This window comes from Pan paniscus, chromosome 9, assembly GCF_029289425.2.
Source record: "Pan paniscus chromosome 9, NHGRI_mPanPan1-v2.0_pri, whole genome shotgun sequence".
In the NCBI taxonomy this organism is placed as follows: domain Eukaryota; kingdom Metazoa; phylum Chordata; class Mammalia; order Primates; family Hominidae; genus Pan; species Pan paniscus.
The window spans coordinates 135,658,843-135,683,868 of record NC_073258.2 but is presented as its reverse complement, the minus strand read 5'-3'; the positions used below and the strand labels follow the sequence as shown (position 1 = coordinate 135,683,868).

At 41.9% G+C, this 25,026-nt stretch overlaps 1 long non-coding RNA gene across 1 annotated transcript; it reads left to right on the top strand.

Moving 5' to 3' along the window:
* Positions 1 to 5,618: 5,618 nt before the first annotated feature.
* On the top strand, positions 5,619 to 24,170 carry LOC129393428 (uncharacterized). The gene is made up of 3 exons (XR_008620308.2): positions 5,619 to 6,545; positions 10,205 to 10,346; positions 16,914 to 24,170. It is a non-coding gene; the product is annotated as an uncharacterized LOC129393428 (long non-coding RNA).
* Positions 24,171 to 25,026: the final 856 nt, after the last annotated feature.

Below are 25,026 nucleotides of genomic sequence, written 5' to 3'. Positions count from 1 at the left end.
TATCTGTATGGTTTATGCCAGTAACCAGCTCTCTCTTGCCATCCAACCCATTAAGTCTTGGTCACCTCATAATACACTTAAACCATTTTATTTATTTTCAACCAGTTTATATATTGCAACTGCCATAGCACCTGTAAGAGTTTTGAGTTCTGCCATTGAGCTAGGATCAACTCTGGACCAGATTTAAGGCTGATAAAAACCAGAGAGAGGTATTGAAAGCTCTTTTCCATAAGACATGTCCACCAGCACCAGGACAGTTTACCATTGCCATGGCTACATCTGGAAGTTACCACCCCTTGCCATGGGAACATCAAGAAGTTACTGTCCATTTTCAAACCATTTCAGAGTAACCTGTCCCTTCATTAGCATGTCAATAAAAGTATGTATAAATATGACTGCAAAAGTGCCCCTAGGCTCCTACTCAGCAGCCCTGTTCCATGGGAGCAGCAGTCACAGAGTTGTAACTCTGCCACTGACAAAATAAAGCTGTTTCCCAGTGAGGCGCGTGGCTCACACCTATAATCCCAGCACTTTGGGAGGCAGAGGCAGGTGGATCACTTGAGGTCAGAAGTTCCAGACCAGCCTAGCCAACATGGTGAAACTTTGTCTCTGCTAAAAATATAAAAATTACCTGTGCATGGTGGCACACGCCTGTAATCCCAGCTACTCAGGAGGCTGAGGCAGGAGAATCACTTGAACCATGGAGATGGAGGTTGAAGCCAAGATTGTACCATTGCACTCCAGCTTGGGCAACAAGAGCAAGATTCCGTCTGAAAAAAACAAAACAAAACAAAAACAAAACGGAATGGTACCAGTTCTTCTTTGTACCTCTGGTAGAACTCGACTGTGAATCCATCTGGTCCTGGGCTTTTTTTGGTTGGAAGGCTATTAATTACTGCCTCAATTTCAGAACTTGTTATTGGTCTATTCAGGGATTCGACATCTTCCTGGTTTAGTCTTAGGAGGGTGTATGTGTCCAGGAATTTATCCATTTCTTCTAGATTTTCTAGTTTCTTTGCATAGAGGTGTTTTTTATAGTATTCTCTGAGGGTAGTTTGTATTTTTGTGGGATAAATGGTGCTATCCCTTTTATCATTTTTTATGTATCTATTAGATTCTTCTCTCTTTTCTTCTTTATTAGTCTGGTTAGTGGTCTATTTTGTTAATCTTTTCAAAAAACCAGCTCCTGGATTCATTGATTTTTTTGAGGGGTTTTTTGTGTCTCTATCTTCCTCAGTTCTGCTCTGATCTTAGTTATTTCTTTTCTTCTGCTAGCTTTTGAATTTTTTTACTCTTGCTTCTCTAGTTCTTTTACTTGTGATGTTAGGATGTTGATTATAGATCTTTCCCACTTTCTCCTGTGGGCATTTAGTGCTATAAATTTCCCTGTAAACACTGCTTTAGCAGAGATTCTGGTATTTTGTGTCTTTGTTCTCATTGGTTTCAAAGAACTTATTTATTTCTGCCTTAATTTTGTTATTTACCCAGTAGTCATTCAGGAGCAGGTTGTTCAGTTTCCATGTAGTTGTGTGGTTTTGAGCGAGTCTCTTAATCCTGAGTTCTAATTTGATTGCACTGTGGTCTGAGAGACTATTATAATTTCCATTCTTTTGCATTTGCTGAGGAGTGTTTTACTTCCAATTATGTGGTCAATTTTAGAATAAGTGTGATGTGGTGCTGAGGAGAATGTGTATTCTGTTGATTTGGGATAGAGAGTTCTGTAGATGTCTATTACATCCACTTGATCCAGAGCTGAGTTCAAGTCCTGAATATCCTTGTTAATTTTCTGTCTCGTTGATCTGTCTAATATTGACAGTGGGGTGTTAAGGTCTCCCACTATTATTGTGTGGAAGTCTAAGTCTCTTTGTAGGTCTCTAAGAACTTGCTTTATGAACCTGGGTACTGCTGTAGTAGTTGCATATATATTTAGGATAGTTAGCTCTTCTTGTTGTGTTGATCCCTTTACCATTATGTAATGCCTTTCTTTGTCTTTTTTGATCTTTGTTGGTTTAAAGTGTGTTTTATCAGAGACTAGGATGGCAACATCTGCTTTTTTTGCTTTCCATTTGCTTGGTAAATATTCCTCCATCCCTTTATTGTGAGCCTATGTGTGTCTCTGCATGTGAGATGGGTCTCCCAAGTATAGCACAATGATGGGTCTTGACTCTTTATCCATTTTGAGGCCAGCATCATTCTGATACCAAAATCTGGCAGAGACACAACAAAAAAAGAAAATTTCAGGCCAATATCCCTGATGAACATCAATGTGAAAATTCTCAATAAAATACTGGCAAACTGAATCCAGCAGCACATCAAAAAGCTTATTCATTACAATCAAGTCAGCTTCATCCCTGGGATGCAAGGCTGGTTCAACATACACAAATCAATAAACATACTTTATCACACAAACAGAACCAATGACAAAAACCACATGATTATCTCAATAGATGCACTCATATGTTTATTGCAGCACTATTCACAATAGCAAAGACTTGGAACCAACCCAAATGCCCATCAATGATAGACTGGATAAAGAAAATGTGGCACATACACACCATGGAATAATATGCAGCCATAAAAAAGGATGAGTTGATGCCCTTTGCAGAGACGTGGATGAAGCTGGAAACCATCATTCTCAGCCAACTAACACAGGAACAGAAAACCAAACACCACATGCTCTCATTCATAAGTGGGAGTTGAACAGTGAGTATACATGGACACCGGAAGAGGAACATCACACACTGGGGCTTTTCAGTGGGTAGGGGGCTAGTGGAGGGATAGCATTAGGAGCGATATCTAATGTAGCTGATGGGTTGACGGGTGCAGCAAACCACCCTGGCACATGAATACCTATGTGACAAACCTGCACATTCTGCACATGTATCCCAGAACTTAAAGCATAATAATAATAATAATAATAAAGCTGTTTTCTTCTACCACCAGCTCACTCTTGAATTCCTTCCTGAAGGAAGCCAAGAAGTTGCCATACAACACCACCAAATTATTTTGTAACATTGAGTATGTTTATTGACTTCTCTGAGTCTCAGAATCTGTAATAAAAATGGGATGATTACAGTAAGTAGATTTCAGACTCATTATGAAGACTAAATAAAATCATGTACTCCCAGGACCTCGATTCTGGTCTCTAAGTACTACTTCTCACTAAAATAAGCCAGGGCTTTTTTTGAGTAATGACCAATTCCAGGCACGTAAATGTACAAAATGATTCTGGGACATATTTTTGTCACATAAAATAGGAGATGCCAGGTGAGAAAGATGGAGGGGCCTAGTAATGGAATTCTCCTTAGCCTAAAATTAACAAATTGAGCATCAAAAAAATACTAATGGACACAGACTGAAACAATCAAATATATAAAAATCTATGCATTCAAAAGATAATTTAAAGTCATATTGTTCAGTACTTACTGGAGGTAGCAGGTGTTAAACTCATTACTCCAGATGTTGATAAACATAGCAGAATTTTAGAAAGCAATATCTTCTGAGCCATTAATAAAGTGGTGAATCTAGGCAGTGATCACCAGTGGAAGCTAAAGCCCCGAGGAAGGTAGGCATATTTTAATTGAGAAATTATGTAGACACCACTTGAACCACTGACCAATCTTATGTCATGGATTGTGGGGCAGCTGCATCTTGTCTGACTCGTGAGGCTGTGCAGTAGAAGTACCCAGTCTCACCTATAACATATCTTGCATTTGAAATAAAACCTGAATCTAACCAAGACTCTAGGCTTAATTACCAGTTTATAAGGCTAATATAACCACTTAAATCCGCAACGAAGCAAGTAGTTATATTCACAACATGGGACACTTCAGAGAGCAAATGACCTAGTAATTTATCCAAGAAATCAGTAGCTTCAAAAAGGAAGGATGGGATGTTACAAAATAAAAGAGAATTAAGGGACGGGCACAGTGGCTCACGCCTGTAATCCCAGCACTTTGGTAGGCCGAGGCGGGCGGATCACGAGGTCAGGAGATCAAGACCATCCTGGCTAACACGGTGAAACCCCATCTCTACTAAAAATACAAAAAAAATTAGCTGGGCGTGGTGGCAGGTGCCTGTAGTCCCAGGTACTCAGGAGGCTGAGGCAGGAGAATGGCATGAACCTGGGAGGCGGAGATTGCAGTGAGCCAAGATCGCGCCACTGCACTCCAGCCTGGGCAACAGAGCAAGACTCCATCTCAAAAAAAAAAAAAAGTAACATGAGAGAATGCAATGTGTTGACTTAATATTCTGATATAAATAAATTCACTGTAAGAAAATGAGACAAAATAGAAAATTTGAATATGGACTGAGTATAAGGTAATTTAATAGCACAGAAATTTGTTAGATGCTATTTTTGTTAGATGTAAATTTGTTAGGTGTTATAAGAAACTAGAAGTTATAACATTATAATTACTTCCTATTTCCCATTTATTTCTAGAGTATTCATTACTGCTTGTTGAAACATTTAATTAACTGCTTTAAATCTTTATCAGATAATTCCAAATCTGTGTCTCCTCAGTGTTGTCATGTTTATTGTTTTTTTTCTGATATAGGTTAAGACTTTTCCTGTTTCTTTCTAGATCAGATAAGATGGATCATATCCTGGGTATTTGAATATTATGCTATGCCACTGTAGGTCTCATTTAAATCCCGTGGAGAATCCTGGTTTTCTTGTTTCGGCAGGCAAGCAGCAAGGTTGAGTTCAGGCCGCACGTTCTGAAACCTTCCGTGGTTGTGGCTTCAATGTCATTCTCAATGTCAAAGCCTTGGCAGTGCCACTGGGTTCTGTTCTGTGTGTCTGCACCCAGTGAGCAGTCCTGAGCCTGTGCTGTACTCTCTTTTCAGTTCAAACGAGCTTTTCTAGGTGCTTTCCAAAATATCCTCTTCCTTGACTCATAGGTAAACAATTCTTAAAATATGATTTGTGACCTTTTAAAAATGACAAAATTTATTTGTTTTTATCACCCAAATTTTTCTCAAAGACATAGTAACCTATTGTACACATAATTTCAACTTTTTTTTTTTGAAGATGGAGTCTTGCTCTGTTGCCCAGGCTGGAGTGCAGTGGCGTGATCTCGGCTCACTGCAATCTCCGCCCCACCAGGTTCATGCCATTCTCCTGCCTCAGCCTCCCGAGTAGCTGGGACTACAGGCGCCCGCCACCATGCCCGGCTAATTTTTTTGTTTTGTTTTGTTTTGTTTTTAATAGAGATGGGGTTTCACCGTGTTAGCAAGGATGGTCTCAATCTCCTGACCTCGTGATCCACCTGCCTCGGCCTCCCAAAGTGCTGGGATTACAGACGTGAGCCACCGTGCCCGGCCAATTTCAATTTTTTTAACTTAAAATTTCATCCTGGAGAAAAAGCAACATGAATACTTTTTAAACATAAAAGTATTCTTCATGTCTATTTATAGCTAAGTAGTACTCCATTCTGTGGATGATTCTTCATGTCTATTTATAGCTAAGTAATACTCCATTCTGTGGATGTACCGTGACTTATTTCACCCGTTCCCTATTCATAGGCATGTGTTTGATTTCAGCTTTTTGCCAAATCTACTTTTAATAGAGTTAATCCCCTGTCTTTAAACTAACCCCAGGAGAACTCTTGGGAGGATGGAAGCATAGCCCACTTATAACTCTGATCTTTCTTCATGCATTACCAGCATCAGGAATCTCATTGTCTCAGAGTCCTGCTAGGCTCTGGCTAGCAGATTCAAGGCCGGTCAGGAAACCCCTTGGAGAAGAGTGTCTGCCTGTTTCTCCTCTTGTAAATCACAAGCAGGAACGTGATGCTTTATTGCTTCTGGAAGCACAGATGCCAGCAAACAGGACGGGAAGTCATCGCAGATTCTGTTACCTGGCAAGCCCGTTTGTGCTCTTCTTTTTTTGTTCAAATTTTGCAGCCAAAGTCCAGCTGTGGAGCTGTCTCTTAGGAACCAACTGGAGCTAGCTGCTCTTTGGAAATTCCCTGTGAACTAGCATATGGCGTTTTCTGATCCGACCTCTGCCAAGAAAAGATAACACAAGACATCTAAGAGAGATGAGAGGAGGGGGAAACTCATAAATGCCTTCTGCCCTCCGCCCTCTTTCCACCCCAACGTGCACACACACGTTATCCCAGAACTCCCGGCAAAGAAGGATAAGCTTTTGCAAGCACAAAGTCTCCGGTTGTCATTCCAGGGCTGCTGTGCCATAGCTACATTTAGAAAGTTGCAGGAGAAAATAAACTGATTAACAAGCAGCGGAACCTGCAAATTATGCCTCACTTAGGCTCAGATTCAGAAAAACCCAGACCAAGCTTGGGATTCTAAGAGTCTCTCCGTGCAAGCTGACCTCATGGAGAAAGTGGCAGAGCTTGTCCCTTCCACTGGGAGACCCTGGAGTTCATTCAGGAGACTGGATGCCCCTGGGTTTGGGCTGCACTGTGGACCCCACTGTGGAATCACCACTCCCAGGCTGACCTCAGGCAGGTTCCAGATCTGTTCTCCACTTCTGCAACAAAACTTACCCGGGCCATGGTTTTATGCAGAAATCTGACAAGGTACCTATATGAAATGCTCTTTCTTTAAATATTTGGAGATGCATTTATTTTTTGTTTATTTATTTTAAAAGGTCATAATCATTCAATATCTTCCTTTTCCTCAGATATATGTAACTGGTTTATTCAAAGGGGAGTGTCCTAATTTGGGGGCAATAGGGGTGGTGTCCTTAGTGAAAGCAGGCTCTGAAGACTGAGGCTGCCCCACACTTTACCCTAGAGAGGTCTGGCCCTTCCTCATTTGTCACTCACACTGGGAAACCCTATTGCCCAGTGTCTGGGTCCAGGGTCCCAGGGAGAACACCATCATTATAACCCATCTGAGCATTAGTACTTTTATCTGTGCGTCCTGCCAGGAGGGTTCTGAGGATTAAATGTGAAAATAGCTGTGACCCTGTGTGAAAACTGTAAATAGCTACTCCAATGTAAGCACTGTCAGCCATAAGGTCGTGATGCTAGCTGCTCTGGATGATATCACAGGCCAGGCATTGTGCTAGATGCTCCAGTCCTTACAAGCAAGGCATTATTCCCATGCCACAAACAAAAAAAGAAGCCAGCTGTGCTCATCAGGTGCCTTTCCCCCCAGGCCGCCCTGGCATTCTCTGCTCTATGATGCTGGGGCTGAGAGTCTGCAAACTATACTTTTCTAGACCCCTGGCTGGCTGGCTCCAGTTAGGTCATGCCAAAGTGAGGTGCTGGGCAGTGATCGGAGGCTGAGGCTGGATGGGGCTCTCTTCCTGCGTCTGCACCCTAGTTTTAATTTTGCTGCTGCAGTGTATAATTACAGCTCCTTTTCCTTTGCACTCCTTAGCACTGGGCTCAGGACACCAATCAGGGTACTAGTGACACTTGACAATTTAAGATCCAAGGCCAAGTGTCCCTTCAGAGGCCCCAACCTCAGCACAGGTAAGACGCTCCAGCGATCTGATAGTTGGCTGCTTGAGACTCTCAAAGCTTTGACAGGCGGTGCCCGTCTCTGAGCTCCTGGATTTTGTAATGCCATTTCTGTTTTGTTTTCTGAAGACTAAGGAAAGCAGCTGTTTAGTTAAGTTCTGAATACCTAGGTTACCTCAGTATCTACTTTCTGCTCCATCTGTCTTCAACACTTATCTAATTTCTTGTATTTGATGATACTGTTAAAAATCGAGTGAGTTTTCTATTCCCTGAATCTGTGCCCTTGCCCAAAGGTCCCAGTCTGGTGAGTGGTGGCTCTGGTAGCCAGCCAGTACTCCGAGCTGCAAAACTCATGTTCCTTCCTTTGCCTCACGTTATACTAGTGATTGGCTTTTAGCAGATATCTTAAGTTCCGGGCTCACTTCAGGACCATCACCCATACAATCGGCCCTCTATATTTATGGGTTTTCACATCTGTGTATTCAACCAACTGCAAATCAAAAATATTCAAAAAATGAATATAGAAAGTAACAATATAACAATAACATGTTGATACAAGCTGAGTGCTATGGCTCACACCTGTAGTTCCATCTACTTGAGAGGCTGAGGCAGGAGAACGGCTTGAGCCCAGGAGCTCAAGCCTGCAGAGATCTAGGATTGCACCACATACTCCAGGCTGGAGGACAGAATCGGATTCTGAGTGAGACCTTGTCTCTGTGAAAAAAAAAATACAAATTTTAAAATACAGCATAACAACTATTGACATAGCATTTACATCATGTCAGCTCTGATGAGGACTCTAGAGATGATGTAACATACATGGCAGGCTGTGCATAGCTTATCTGCAAGTAATGTAGGATGCCGTTTCTATACAGAGCTTAAGCAATCCTTTCTATGAGGATTTGGTATCCCCAGGGGTCCTGGAGCCAGTGCCCTGTGGTAATTCTGTGTGAGCACTAAATGAGATAATGCCGGAGAAAACAGTTGGCCCATGGCAAGCACACCATTTATTTCTTAGTTATTATTGTTGAATAACACATTCAATATTAGTTATTATTGTTGAATGTGGATTTTGTTCAATAATAGTTATTATTGTTGAATGTGGATTTTGCTCAGTGGAAGGAAGGCTTTGGCAGAGGGGTGTCTGATGGGTAGGGGCAGCCAAAAACAAAGGCCATTGCTGTTTCCTAGGGACAGAAGCAGACCTTTCTTTGGCGGAGACAGTCTGAAGCTGGTGTCTTACCTCCTTCGCACCAGGCTTCAGGGAAGAAGCTTGGTCCCAAGAAGGCCCAAGAGCTGGGCTCCAGCAGCCCCGGGAGTGGGGAAGCTCTATGAGCGAGGCACGCACTGTCTCAGAGCGGGACACAGATGATGCAGGCAGAGGTTCCTGGGCCATTTCCTTATGCAGAGGAGGGATGGGGTGGGAAGGGGGTGCAGTAAGGTGCATGCGGTCTCCATTTTCAGACCAGGTACAGCTAGAAAAAGAGATAAACAAGCAAGCTCCTCAGCCTCCGGGGACATGAAGGCCTCTGAAAGCAAAAGTGGGGCTTGAAGGGCCTTGCATAGTTGATAGGAAGAGAGAGACTAATGCATGTCCATGGGGCTAGGCAGGGTGTCAGGGCAAAGTAGTGACAGCAGAGGGGAGAAGGAGGAAGGACAGATGGCTCCTGTTGCCTGTGCAGTGGGGGTCTCTCAGGCTTAGGGAGAAGCATTTCTGCTTTTCTTTAAAACTAACTCTAAACTGAGACTTTACACAGAGGCCTCTGCCAAACACGGTATGTGTGTATGTATGTATTTCCCCAGAGAAGACCAGAATGAGGACATTCATCATGTCCAGGAACCCAGACACACAGGGGTCATCCAAAGTGCAATCAGCTTGTCCTCTGGGTGACTGTCGTTGAAAAGAGGCACTTGAATTATTCAGTGGCCCAGACATTCTGCTGCCAGCAGACATACACTCTGATCTCCCTGAATGAGAAAACCAGGTTCACGGATCTGTGCAGACGACCCCCACTCCAAGCAGGACTCCCCAGAAAGGCAGGCAAGGAAGGAGGAGCACGGAGAGGGGCTCCTATTTCCTCTCCTACACAGCGTCATCTTTAGCCTCTCATGTGGGCGTTTGATCTGCTCTTGAATAGAACGCGGGGAGGAACTGGGCCTGGAGCCAGAGGTGGAAAGTCACGCCCCAGCTTCATTTCTGGGTTCAAATCCTGGCTCTGCCCTTCCTAGCTGCGAGGTGTGAGCACTTCTTCAAAGTATTCTTTGCCTCAGTTGTGTCATCTCAGACCCAATGGTCATTGTGGTACCTGCCTCAGGGGCTCATGTGAGAATTAAATGCAAATGTATGAAATTATTTGCAGCAGCCAAGATATGGGAACAACCTAAATGCCCACTGATGAATGAAGGGATAAAGAAAACGTGGTGTGGACAGTCGTGTGCCGAATAACAATGTTTTGGTCAATGGTGGTTCACACACACGTTGGTGGTTTCATTAGAATATAATTGAGCTAAAAAGCCCCTGTCACTTCATGACATCGTCATCACAGCACAGCACATTCCCCTTCTGTTTGTGGCGACCCTGGTGTAAACAAACCTGCATCACTTCCAGCTGTGGGAAACTCTAGCACATACAATATGTACAGTACACAATACTTGGTAATGATAATGCAACTGTTTAAATATTTATGCTATTATATTGTTTTACCAATATTTTAGAGTATCCTTTTTATACTTGTATATAAAAAAAGGTAACTGCAAAACTGTCTCAGGCAGGTCCATCAAGAGGTTTCCAGAAGAAGGCATCACTATCACAGGAGATGGCAGCTCCATGCCTGTTACTGCCCCTGAAGATGTTCCAGTGGGACAGGGTGTGGAGGTGGAAGACAGCAACAGTGACGATCCTGACCCTAAGTAAGCCTAGGCTGATGTGTGTGTGTCTCGGTTTTTAACAAAAAGTCTTAAAAAGTAAAAATAAATAAAAAATGGAAACAAAGCATATAGAATAAATATATAAAGAAAGATAGGTGTTCAATGTGTGTTTTAAGCTAAATATTACTATAAAAGAGTTGAAAGATTTTTTAAAGCTTATAAAGTAAAAACATTACAATCAGCTAAGGTTAACTGATTATTAAAGAAGGAAAAATACTTATTATAAATTTGGTATAGCCTAAGTGTGCAGTGTTTATAGTTTACAGTAGTGTACAGTAACATCCTAGGCCTTCACATTCACTCACACAAGCTCATTGGCTTGTGACCCAGAACAACTTCCTGTTCTACACACTCTATTTATACGAAGTGTCCTGTACAGTTGTACTGTTTTTCTACTCTATACTGTATTTTTACTGTACCTTTTCTAAATTTAGGTATGTTTAGACACACAAATACTTATCATTGTGCTACAATTGCCTACAGCATTCAGTACAGTAACATACACTGCAGGTTTGTAGCCTAGGCCATAGGCCACACCATCTAGCCTAGGTGTATAATAGGCCATGCCATCTAGGTTTGTGATGTTCCCAGAATGACAAAATCACCTAACAACACGTTTCTCAGAACATATTCCCATGGTTAAGTGAATCATGACTGTACATATAATGGAATATTATTCAACCTTTAAAAAGAAGGACATTTTGACATGTGGGAAAACATGAATAAACCTGGAGGACATTATGCTAAGTGAAACAAGCCAGTCACAGGACAGGCACTGCACGATCCCACTTATGCGAGGTATCTGAAACACTCAAACTCATAGAATCAGAGAGTAGAATGGTGATTAGCCAGGGGCTTAGGGGAGGGGAAAGGGGAATTACTGTTTAACAGGTATAAAGTTTAGTGATGCAAGATGAATAGGTTCTAGAGATCTGCTATGTGGCCTCATGCCTAAAGTTAACAACACTATATTGTATACTTAAAAATTAAGGGGGCAGATTTCATGTTCAGCACACAGAAAAAGAATGTAAAAGTATGCAAAGTGCTTATTCAGTGTCCTTACACATGAGAAATGCTCAATATGTTACAGCTATAATTACTATCACTGTGTTCCAAGTGCTGTAGCTGAAAAGGTTAAAAAGAGCCACGGTCCCTTTGCTCTTGGATTTCACAGTTCAGCAGCTCATAAAAGGTAGCATATATCACCTAGGCTGGGACCACTGCCAAAAGATATTCCTTTCTCACAGCCTGCAGACCATGCAATGAAGATTCTGGCCTCCACAAGATAAACAGGAAAGATGCTCTCCTGTCAAGGGGGCCCTGAGAATTGGATTACAGGTTGTTATAAATCTTCCCTGCAGAAAAAATGTTTCCCTCAGTCAATCTTACAAGTCTCACATTGAAGTTCAATGAATGTTTTGGTTATAAGGAACCCAGAGTCATTAAGACAGAGAGCAGCAGGGTCTCATCCTCTAGCATTAGAAGTTTGTTTCTTGACAGTCAATTACAAAAAAGAAAAAACACAAATACCAAATCTTCTAAAATTTAATAGAAAAAATATACATAAATTAATAATGAATGTTTAAGAGATAGCTTCTTTTAGATTTGTAAGAATATTAAGACAAAGCTGACTTTAACGGGAAAACTATATTTGCAAGTAAGGCAGCAAAATGAATATATTTGCATTTTTGTTAAATGAAGTGTTTCCTGAAACCAACATAGCACTAGAATATAAAGCACAATAAACAGGAAATCAAAAACAGCAGCCATGTGAGGAGAGGAGTGGCTGGCAGCAGTGGGACAGGGACAAGGGACATGGTAGCTGCTCTTAGTGGACATGTGTGTCCCTCCTTCCTCTGAAGCCACTGCCACCCAGCCCTCTGGAGGCCTCATGCCCTTCCTCCAAGGGCCCTCCCTCCAAGAGCAGTCGCCCTGGCTTCTTGGCCCTCCATCCTGACTCCTTGAAGACCTCAACACCTATTCACAGGCCCCTCTCCTTCCTGCTTCTCCGTCTTCTTGAGGTCTTCGTATCCATGTGTCCTATAGATCCCTGGCCTCCCAGTCCCAATTTTCTAATCTCTAGGGACCTGTTTTCAACTCTACACCTAGACCCATGGTTCTGCCCTTGACTCTATCATCTGTTGCATCCCAAACATGAATTCAAGGAGTCCACTCTAACCATGGCCTTTCCTTCCAGCCCACAAACTCTAGTAGCCTGGCTGCAAAATCTATTCACTCTCATCAGGAACTGTCACGTATTGCTCATGGCTATCTGTGTGTGTTCATCCATCCGTCCATCCATCCATCCATCCATCCACCTATCTATCCATCCATCCATTCATTCACCCAGGTGTTCACCCATTCATCCATCCATCTATTCATCCATCCATACATACATTTATCCATCCATCTGACTATCTATCCATCTATCCATCCATCCATCCATCCATCCATCCATCCATCCATCCATCTGTCCATCTGTTAATCCATCCATCCATCCATTCATCCATCCATCCGTCCATCCATCCATCCAGTCTCATTGGAGTTCATTTTCTTCACTAAGTACCTTAAATCTGTGGTCCTTACATGTAAATTCAACTTCTTTGCCCCATTCTTACTCCATTGTAGTTATTTTGCCAAACACCAACCTTGGAAGAGACTGACCATGCCTTTCTGTCTCCCTATACTTTTCTACCCTAACACTGCTTAGCCATCCCATCATGTTTCTCAAATATGTTCACTTCTCCACTTTCCTAAATATCTACATCATGCATTTTTCTCTTTTTTCATCCCTTTGTATTCCCTTCACATCCCCAGAATCGTCAGACAAACTGAGGTGACATCTCACTAGAAAATAAAACTATTAGACAGGAACTATTAATATTTCAATGTCTTAAGTGGGGTTGAGGTATGGGGCTACCTTTTGTGAATTTTTATCTTATTCTTCCACCCTAAAATATACGGGCAGCATCTTTCTCCTATTAAATAGTTAGACATTGTTGAGTATGCATTAGGTACATACTCTGGTCCACTCATGTCATTACATCTTCACAACCACAAGCATATTATGTCTATCTTTCAAAGATGACAACCAAGGCACTGAGGTGCTACGTAATTGTCCAGGGTTATGCAGAAGTGGAGCTGTGGCTTGAGCCAGGAAATGCCCTCCTCATGTGTGATGGTCCCACCCCTCCTCATAATTCTCAGTTTTCCTCTTTTGCAATTCCCAAGTTTCCCATGTGTTCCTACTCTTTCTCAACTGGATCAAGTGCTCAGGATTAGGAAAGTTGTCCTCCACCTCTCTGCCTACGGTCTCACTTTCTGGGAGAGACTTGACAAGTACTTCAGGCTTTCCAGCATTACTAGACTAGGTTCCCCAGAGAAGTAGGGGAATTTCCTCCTGGAGAGTCATTACTAGACTGAAAATCCACCCTTTATCATCCACCCCTAATAGCAAATGTCACCTGTTTGAAGCAGATTCATAGATTCTGCAAATGGTGGAGAATTTCTCTCCCTAGAAACCCAAAAAGCTAAAGCCACTCTCTTGACAGTGTAACCAGCCTAGCCTTCCTGAGGGAAGAGCTGTGAGCACAGTGGGGCCTGCTGCAGAGCACAGCGGTGCCTGGACATTTTCTCTGCAGCTCTGCACGACCCCTCCCCTATTTCCTCTGCTCTCCCCCCAGTAGCTGCCAATCACATGCCATCCCCGAGGAGCCACTAATCCCCGTGACAGGCTTATGGTCTAGTTGAACCAGCTGCCCCTCTGGCCATGTGCATGATTTCTCCCTGTGACAGAGGCCTCTAATCATTCTCTCTTCCTCTGCCGGGGTGTCAGCCACAAATCTGGGCAGAGTCATTAAAGTGTCCACCTGTCCGAGTACATTGTTAGGAGGATTCATCAGTGGCCAGGCCTCACTGCTGCCTCCACCTGGAGAGGGGGCTGATCCTGCAGCCCCTTTACCCTTTACCCTCGGAAAGCTTGGGTACTGAGCAGGCCAGGGCCCTGTCTGGGCTCTGAAAGTTGGAGGGAAGGAGAGAGTGGGAGAGGAGCAAGAAGAGAAGGCACCTGCCCAGCAGGTATCCTTGAGTCCCTCCTTTTTCTGCTGCCTCCCCTGCTGGGATTTAGTTTGAAGCTTAGCCCAGATATCAAGAATGTGCTCCCTGGCCATGCCTCCATGTTGAGAAAAAAGCTCCTCTGAATTTCAAAAGGAGATAGCTGTGTATAGAATTCTTACCACCTCCTACAGAATACACAGTGCTTTCAAGATAATTTCACTGCACCAGTGAGATAAAACTTCCTGCTCTAGGACCTTGAATGTTCAGAGAGGGCAGATATGGAATCCATGTCTAGATGATTTTACGTCCTTTAAACAAATGAGTGAAATTAAATTCTTTCAATACATCTAGCTTCTGTGTACATTGGTTTCCTCATTAAAAAAAATTTATTTGTTCTACTTAATTCACAAGCTTGTTGGTAAAATAGTACAAGTAAAAGAGTCTGAGAAATTCCCTAAAGCCTTCATTCTGAGCTCAGGAAATATTTATAAAAAGAAAAAGATCTATCTTGGCTACAGAAAAGTTTTTAGCATTGTTGTTCTCATATTTGCCTTGCTATGATCCCACAGGAGTTGGGTGCTTTTGTGCACAGAAGAAAAACAAATACCTGGAATTAGAATTACTGACAAAATAACTGGTTCACCAGCAGTCTTCAAAACCATACAGGACCTGCTGGCTTGAGATAAGTCCTCACAACTTTCACATTTTCCTATTCATTGGAAAACCCAAAAGAGCCTCATGGGGGGCCCAGTGATTAAAGATAATTGTAATCTTAGTAACAATAATAGCAACAGTCATCTATGGAGTATTATAGGCCTACCAACATTCTAAATCTGTATGTGCATTATTTCAAATTATTTTAACAATAACAGGAGGAAACAATTATAACCGGAAAAAAAAAAACCAGATTGGAGAATTTAAGCAAATGGCCTCAGGTTACACATATAATAATGAAATAAGCAGGGATTAATCCCAGGAAGTCTGATTTTAGAACTCATACAAATAACTATTCTATTTTAGTATATTGTATGAAAGGGGAATTTTGAGAAGGAAAATGAAAAATGAGGAAAAATTGACGATGTGAGTATGTTTCATTGGGGAAGACAAATTTTGAAGTTAGGTTCACCTTATTTTATTATTATTATCTTTTTGAGATGGAGTCTCACTCTGTCGCCTAGGCTGGAGTGCAGTGGCACCATCTTGGCTCAGTGCAACCTCTGCCTCCCAGGCTTAAGCAATTATTCTGCCTCAGCCTCCCAAGTAGCCAGAACTACAGGCACATACCACCACGCTTGGCTAATTTTGGTATTTTTAGTAGAGATAGGGTGTCCCCATGTCGGCCAGGCTGGTCTCAAACTCCTGACCTCAAGCGGCGCGCCCGCCTCAGCTTCTCAAAGTGATTACAGGCATGAGCCACCGTGCCCAGCCACCTTAATTTTTGACTTGCTGCCCTTCACCTATGAGCTAAAGAGGCTCCAGAACTTAACACTAGTACCTGTCAACCCAGTTCATCCCCTGCCCCAGAAGCAGAGCTTTTCTGCACCCGTCGTCTCACATAGTCTCATCCGCTCATTGCTCTCACCTTCGCCCTTGATTTCTTTACATTTGCCTCCAGGTTTTGCGTTCTGTCACGTATTCTATTCACCGTTACAAATGCATGTTCCAGAGAAGGATCACTCAATCCTGCCCCATGTTGCCACTTCTGAGCAAAGGGCTGGCCTTCAGAGCCAGGGAGATAACTTCAGACTATATTCTATAAATAACCACTGAAAGAGTGGAGGGGGACGTCACTTGGCATTCATAAGTTTTTGTCAGCCACAGAAATAATCAAATTTCCTTGTCAATTGTGTCTTTAGCCATGGCTATTCTAAGTCTTTTGTCATTCATAGACAATATCACTTTACTTTGATTCATTTCAAAAAGTGGTTTATAGTTGGCTATAGCCAAAAATTTACTTCTTCTACAAGAAAATTCATGAAAAAGACCATAACAAGTACTCTTGAATGTAGATTTTTGATAATTTTGGAGATTATACCATTGGATTAGGTAAAAACTTACAAAACTCTAGTAAACAAATGAATGAGTTCATGAAGATTACTAACCCAACATCAAGTAGAACAAAATTAATTACATGAGACTGAACTGATGAAAGACCAAAACAATTGTTGTGGCTTCTTTTTATTTGAAATATTGCTGATTCTTTTTATTTTTTGCTTTTCAGAGTCAAGACAAAGTTTTTTTTTTTCTTCCTTTCTTTTAAGCTATTTATAGCTTACAACAATTGGGTAAAATATATTGTTGTGAGCAAAATGGGAACATTTACCTTTCTTTCTACCTGATCCCTACAGAATTTGAAAACTATTTGTGGGTATTTGTATTTTATGTCAATATAGTATTAGCATTACTTCAATAAGAATTTGCTCTCTTTATGATAGGGCAATTAGGAGTATAGCTTCCATTACCAAAGCTTTGACTGAGACGTCATATTTTCAGATTGACCAGATTGCTTTGAGGAACTAAGAAGCTATTAAACCTTTGGAAGAACTGGCCTGATACGTTGTCTACATGGTTCTCCTACAAGGTGTATGAGTCCATTTTTATGCTGCTGATAAAGACATACCTGCAACTAAGAGGAAAAAGAAGTTTAACTGGACTTACAGTTCCACATGGCTGGGGAGGCCTCAGAATCATGGCAGGAGGCGAAAGGCACTTCTTACATGGTGGCACCAAGGAAAAATGAGGATGATGAAGAAGTGAAAACCCCTGAAAAAATCAGATTTTGTGAGACTTATTCACTACCACGAGAACAGTCTGGGGGAAACCGCTCCCATGATTCAAATTATCTCCCACCCGGTCCCTGCCCCCGCAACCCCCCGACAACATATGAGAATTACGGGAGTACAATTCAAGAAGATTTAGGTGGGGACACAAAGCCAAACCATATTACAAGGTTTATAGCCTTGCAGTAAGTAAAGAATGCCATTTTCTGACAAGCCCAGGAACTTCAGGATATTTTGGGGACCTCAAAAAAGAGGGATTTACCCAATTCATACAAGTATTACAGGCAAAATCTGATGGTGAATTGCTGGCCTGGCTTCCAATCTTAAGAGGCTTTTAAAGATTGAACCTGAAATTCCTTATAAAAAAAGTTTCAGTCAAGTCAATTTAAAAAGTGCTCAGATGGCCAAGTACAATTCTGGCTGTACTTTAGTCAAATACTCAGGCCAAGTATAACAAGTCTAAGACTTTATTTTGCAAATAAATTGGTCCTACTGTAAACCAAAAAGTGTCTGAGACAAGTTTCAGCCCATTTAGAAAGTTTATTTTGCCAAGGTTAAGGACATACCAGTGACACAGCCTCGGGAGATCTTGACAACATGTGCCTAAGGTGGTTGGGGCACAGCTTGGTTTTCTACATTTTAGGGAGACATGAGACTCAATCATTATATGCACGATGTACATTGGTTTGGTCCAGAAAAGAGGGACAACTTAAAACCAAAAGAGGGCTTCCAGGTCAGCGGTAGATAAGAGACAAATGGTTGCATTCTTTTGAGTTTCTGATTAGGCTTTCACTGAATACACAATTTACAGAAATAGTCGCTTATGCCTTAGTCTGGCTTAGTAAAGCAACAGAGCAAAGGAAGCATTCAGATGCGCGTGTCCCGTGTGAGCAGAGGGATAACTTTGACATCTGTTTGTGCTTTGTCTAAAGGAATTTCCTCGTGGGAAAATTGTAAGGGAGGTATGTAGCTTTTCAAAATTTTTGTAGCTATCTTATTTAGGAGTAGACTACATAGACTGGGAAGCAGGTTTGCACGACAAGGTTCCCAGCTTGAATTTCCCTTTGGCGTAGTGATTTTGGGGTCCCAAGATTTATTTTTCTTCCATATTTACTTTTTCTTTGCTTAAATTTATCTTTGCCTAAATTAATTGTGGGACAGGAAAGGGAAAATTTATGTTTCAGAAGAAAACTATGGTACACTTATTAGTTTCTAGCTCTGATCTTTTTTTTTTTTTTTTTTTTTTTTCAGTTTTGCTATTTGCCCACAATTTAAACTAAATCCTTTTTTTTTTTTTTTCTGGTTACAGGCCTTCAGACAAATTTTTCTCCTATTTTTTAAGCTCACTGAAATTGATAATACCTTTTTACCGAGGCCTTGCAAGCTGAAGTTTATGCATAAATAACCTTGTGACATACAAATTACAGACCACAAAATCTGTCAGATCGCCAATGCCTCCTTCCACAGTAACTAAAGATGCCTCTAGTTGAACAGCTGGATACCTCAACTGACTGCTCTCCAGACTCTAAAGAAATCCGTTTATAGACTGCTCCAAATATTAACCTTTGTTTTTCTGCTGTTTGGGAGCCCATCTGCAACGCCATTTCCTGAAATGAGACACAGCTGTTTAATTGGACTGGTCTACTCATAGAAATAGAACACCAGTTTAATGATAATTTTTGCTACTCAGCTATTAACTCAAATATTATCTTCACACCCAACAACTTAGATTTTAGTGTGTGAAACTTTGAGGGACATTTTAGACAGAGGACTTTTGGGGTGCAGAAATGGTTCCCTGATATATGACACCTGGTCATGGTGAGTGCTTTTAAACATTAAAAGACCTCATAAATAAGCCTCAGAATCATGGTCCCCCTAAAACTGTCTTGGGGCAGGAAGGGACTCTCTCTCTGTAATTTCCTTATCTGACTAAGAAATCTTCTTCCCAAAAAACCACAATTGCCATCTAGCCCATTCCTGAAATCTCATTTCAGACAGAGATGTTACCATATCTGGATGGTCTCTTTCACAAGATAATGCCTGCCTCTTGGGGTCATTCAAATTCCAAAAAGTATTATTTACAAGTTAATTTCTGTCTCTAAATTCCACACGTATTCTTCCTAATAATCATTTACTGCTCCTGAATAGCATTGTCTGCATTCCTCATCTCCTCCCTCCTTTGTGAAAAAGGGTTTATAAGCCTCTGTCCCCACTGCGGGTTAGGGTAATCACTCTGTGATTCTCTCCAGTGCATGTTAAAAATGTGTATACCTCTTCTCCAATTAATCTGTCTTCTGCCAGTCAATTTTCAGCAAACCTTCAGAGGGCAAAGTAGATGTTTCCCTTGGCCCCTGTACCCCTTAGGAGCCCTGAAACACTTATTTTTCCATATTATGCCCTTTATATTAATTTGCTAATTTACTGAACACATATTTTTCAAGCAACTCCTCATTTGCTGGGCACTTTTCTGGGCGCTGGGACATAAAGAGATGTGGAGAGAGTTGCCTTGTGATACAGGAGGTAGAAAGAAATTATTTAGGCAGATAGTGAGGGTAAAAGAGTCTTTGACAGAGCTTCCCTTTTAACAAAAAGCAGCCCAAGAAATTATTTTTTTTTCTAACAAAGGGCAGCCTGAAAAGTTGAGCTGCAAACATAGACAAGCAAGCTGGAAGCTTGCATGGGAAATGCCAGCAGCTGTGCCAATAGAAAATGGCTACCTGGGGGTCAGGCACGTCCAACGTTGAGGCTCCATCTTCCCTTTTTTTGTCACTGTGTGTACAGTAAAGGAATGGGCAACATGGTGCTGCCACAGCAGAGGACCCGCCTGCTTAATGAGTGATTAGGATGGGGGTGGCCAAAAATTCGCACCCTATGCAAATTGCACACCTAGTCCTAACCAGTTTTTCACACCCCATGCAAATGGCACACCTGGTCCAGCCAATCTTTTGTTCTCTATGTAAGTCAAATACCACCCCCTCACCAGACATCTGTAAAACCTCCTACATTTCACCACGGCTCCAGCAGCTCATTTCTTCGGGACCCTTCTCTGCTGCAGGGAGCCGTCCTCCTCCTTTCACCTGTTAAACATCCACTCTCAACCTCACTCTTCGTGTGTCTGTACCCTTTAGTTCCTCAGCCATGAGACAGTGATTTCCAGGGTATCGCCCCAGACAATGAGGCCATTTCACTTGCACACTCACTTGCACACTCGATTTGTCCCACTCTAGGCCCCCTACTAGGTACCTTGGGTAAGTAATACAGCATATTTTTATCCTATGTTTTCTTAAAATAAGTAATGGGGATACTAGAAGCTACAATCTCAGTCATGCCAACAATTACGGAATCCATGGGAAGCACTTGTTATGGGACTTAGACCTGGTGAGCGTCTGTATTTTTTCTGTGGCTGTCGTAACAAATTACTACCAACGTGGTGGTTTAAAACAATTCCCACAGTAGAGCTGGCCTGAGTTCCAAGCACCTTCACGGGGCTAAAATCGAGGTATTTGGGGAGAGCTGCACTCCTTCTGGAGGCTTTGGGGAGCACCGGCCCTTGGCTCTCCTGACTTCAGGTGGCTGCCAGCACTCGGCTGCAGCTGCCTCACTGCAATCTGTGCCTCTGTAGTCATGCCGGGGCCAAGGCAACACGTCCCCTTCACCCTCTGAAGGCTTGCTGGTAAATAAACTGACAAAAGGCAGATTAATTGGAGGAAAGGCATGAACATTTATTAATAGGTGCTTGGGGGAGAGCCACAGAGTGATTGTCCCATATTCAATGGGGCCCAGATACTTGTATAGCCCTATTTCAGAGGGGAAGAGGAGATGGGAATGCAGGTAATTACAGGGTGATACATGGTTAAAGAAGAGAATAAATAGATCAGGGAACAGGGATTCACTTGTAAATGATGCTCTTTGAAAATTGACTGAGACTGAGAGACAGATATTACCTTGTGAAAGTCTGTCCTGGAGTGGTTACACTCTTGGTCCTGTTTTCTGTAATAGATAATGAGCTAACAGAGAGAGGAAGGAAAGACAATTGTTCTCCTTGGATACTCCCTCTGGTCTCTATGTAGACAGAGAAAATTCTCCTCCAGCCTCTGTTGATCTCTGAAGGTCTTTAATTAAAAATGCACATTACATCAGGGACCACTATTTTGGGGTGAAGTTCTCTGCACTCCTTCAGTTTCACATCTTCTGCCAGTTAAGCCACCCTCTGTCTCTCTCTTACAGTAGCACTTGTGATTCCATTTAAGGTACACCTGGATAATCAGAGCTATTGCTCCACCACAGAATCCTTAAACACATTCCCAAAGACCCTTTCTCTACATCGGGGAACAACTACACATTCCAGAGATTAGGACCTGATACCTGTGTAAGCTATTATTTAGCTCACCACTACATTTGATATATACCTGTCCCTGGCCCCCAATCATTAGATTATAAAGAAGGGCTGTCCAATTGTCATCTGTCTTCACTGTGGTGCCAACCCTGGAGCTCCCTTGTTAATACCTATATAATCCTGAGCCCCAACATGGTTTCATCTACCCAGAGTAGGGCAGACCTCACCACGTGGGCCATGGGGCATTGACCTACTCTGTTTATCGGTGATCAGTTCTATTCCCATGATCTGGCCTAAAGTTTCTGGAAAACAGTTTCTACGCATAATTATCCCGGGTGGATACTCCAGAGCTATAAAATGCAGAGATCCTGTCCTGGCCCTGTGTCTAAGCTAGAGAAACATTTACTTCAGGTTATTCTGAGGCTTGATGGGAATGACCCTGGTTCCTGGTCTAACCTAATAGTAAACATGTTCCCACAGCCGGGCTCTGAGTACTCCATGGGGCCTGAGCTAACCTCAGTTTTGGGGGACTGTTCTACTTTGTGAGTCACTTTACCAGGCACACAGGCTCTGAACTTCTTTTCTTCCCTCTTCTTTCCCTCTCTTCCTCATTCTCCCTCTCCTCTCTCACTCCACTGATCTTTTTCTATTCCTCAACTCCCCATTTGCTGTCATCTACTTTGATTTCCTCATTCTCCCTCATGTCTATATACCCATATACAGCTTAACTCCCCCCCCCCCGCATCTCATCTGATTCCTCTGTTGATGAAAAAGCCAAACTCTGTAAAATATTTAGAGATTTATTCTTAACCAATATGAGTGACCATGGTCAAGGGAACAGTCTTAGAAGGTCTGGAGAAAGTGAGATGGTTGGATTACAGCTTGGTTTATACTTTTTGTGGAGACAAAAGTTACAGGCAAAGACATAAATCAATACATGTGTCAGAGGTGTTTGAACCAGAGAGACTCCACCTTGAATAGGGGCGTGGTAAAATAAGAGTGAGACCTACTGGGCTGCATTCCCAGGAGGTTAGGCATTCTTAACTTCGCAAGATGAGATAGGAGGTTGGCATGAGATGCAGGTCATACAGACCTTGCTGATAACACAGGTTGCAGTAAAGAAGCTGGTGAAAACCCCCGAAACCAAGATGGCAACGAGAGTGATCTCTGGTCTTCTTCACTGCTACACTCCCACTAGCACCAGGACAGTTTACAAATGCCATGGCAATATCAGGAAGTTACCCTATATGGTCTAAAATGGGAGTCACAAATAATCCACCCCTTGTTTAATATATCATCAAGAAATAACCATAAAAATGGGCAACCAGCAGCCCTCGAAGCTGCTCTGCCTATGATGTAGCTATTCTTTATTCCTTTGCTTTCACTTTACTGTATGGACTCACCCCGAATTCTTTCTTGCACAACATCCAAGAACCCTCCCTTGGAGTCTGGATCCTGACCTCTTTCCAGTAACACATGTAAGGTATACATTGGTAGGCCCAAAGATGTGAAATATTTCAAAGTGGGGACTTACAGGTAATAGGTGAATTCAAGGATTTTCTGATCAGCATTTGGTTGAAAGAATTTAGCTTTGTCTAAAGACAGTAGAAAGACATGCTTGAGTTAAGAAAAGGAAGGTTGTGGAAGCCAAGGTTCTTGTTATGTAGATGAAGCCTCTAGGTAGTATTCTTCTGAGAGAATAGATGGTCAATGTCTCTTTTCAGATTTTAAATACAGTCAAACTCAATTAAATCTCCTCTAGACCTGGCAAAGACCTAGAAAGGGAAAGAGATTCTAAAGATGCAAAACTTTACCCCACAAAAGGCTTTGCAGGGCCATTTCAAAATATATCAGATAAATATATTTTGAAGTAAAGTGTGTCAGTTTCTTTCAGGGTCTGCTGTCGTGTGATGCTATACCAGAGTCAAGTTGGAATTTGGCATCTTACTGCCAAAGGGTCTGTTTCATCCATATAAGGATGTCTATTTTAATGTTAATGCTGGTAAGTTTTGCCTAAACTCCAAAAAAAAGAGGGGATATAATGAGGCATGTCTAACCTGTCTTCCTTCATGGCCTGGAATTCAGTTTTTTCGGTTTCTTTGTAATTCCCTTGGCCCAGAGGGTGGATCCATTCATTCGGTCTGATGGAGGGCTTAGAGATTTTATTTTTGGTTTACACCTCAGACTCGATTCAAGTCAGCAAATACTTTTAGCACAAAGTATATGCCAGACATTGTTTAAAGTGGGATAAAGAACAGATGGTATGCCTGGCATGGTCCTGATCTGGAAGGACCTAACCTCTTCCTGCCTCTTCCTGGAACCTGTCTTTGCTTTTCAAATGCCTGCCAGTCTCTGCCTATCCTTTCCACTCTGTGTCCTGATTTCTTGTGTTCTCCTCTCACTTTCTCTTGTGTTCTCTGTCCTCTCTCTTCCTTTTGTTCTAAAATGGCATCAAAATCTTATAATAAAAATCTATCTCCCATGTTACTTGAATGACTCTCTACCAATCTCATTATGTTTGTTATAGATGAATATAATATGAGTGATTTTAAAAATATTATTTTATTAAATAAATTATGAAAAATACACAGCAAGGCCTGGGATTGACATGCTCATTTTCAGCCTCAATATTAAATCTCTAGACTGCACAAATGATTACACATTGAACTAAATGTATGGTTTTATCTTTTGTGCATATAAAGAAAAGTCTTTCATATTATACAATTTGTACCACTTTCTCTTTTTTTTGAACACACACTTCTCCAGCTCCATTGCCAAACCTCAGCTGTCAATTCTGTTTAGTCCCATTGATGAAAAGAACCAAATTCTAAAATATTTGAAGAGATTCTTTCTGAACCATATAGGAGTGACCATGGCCCATGACACAGCCCTCAGGAGATCTTGAGAACATGTGCTCAAGGTGGTAGGGGTGTGGCTTGGTTTTATGCATTTTAGGGAGACATGAGACTTCAATCACACACATTTAAGAAGTACATTGGTTTGGTCAAGGAAGGTGAAGTGTGGGGAGGGCGGGGGTGTGGGTGGTGGCGGGGGTCCAGGTTATAGGTAGATTTAAAAATTTTCTGACTGGCTATTGGTTAAGTTTATGTAAAGACCTGCGATCAATAGAAAGGAAATGTCTGAGTTAAGATAAGGAATTATGGAGGTCAAAGTTCTTATTATGAAGATGAAGGCTTCAGGTAGTAGGCTTTAGAGAGAATAGATTATAAGTGTTTCTTATCAGACTTATGGTCTGTGTCGATTTTAATGCTGGAGAGTATAATGAGGCAGGTCCGACCCCCACTCCCTGTCATGGCCTGAGCCAGTCTCTCAGGTTAAATTTTAAGAGGGCCCTGGCCTAGGAAGAATTCTATTCAGATAACTGGGGAACCTTAGAGTTTTATTTTTGGTTTACATTCCACACTCAATTTTATTGAAAAAAAAAAAAGACATCAAATGATAAGGTCATTGTATTGACACTGAATAGGTC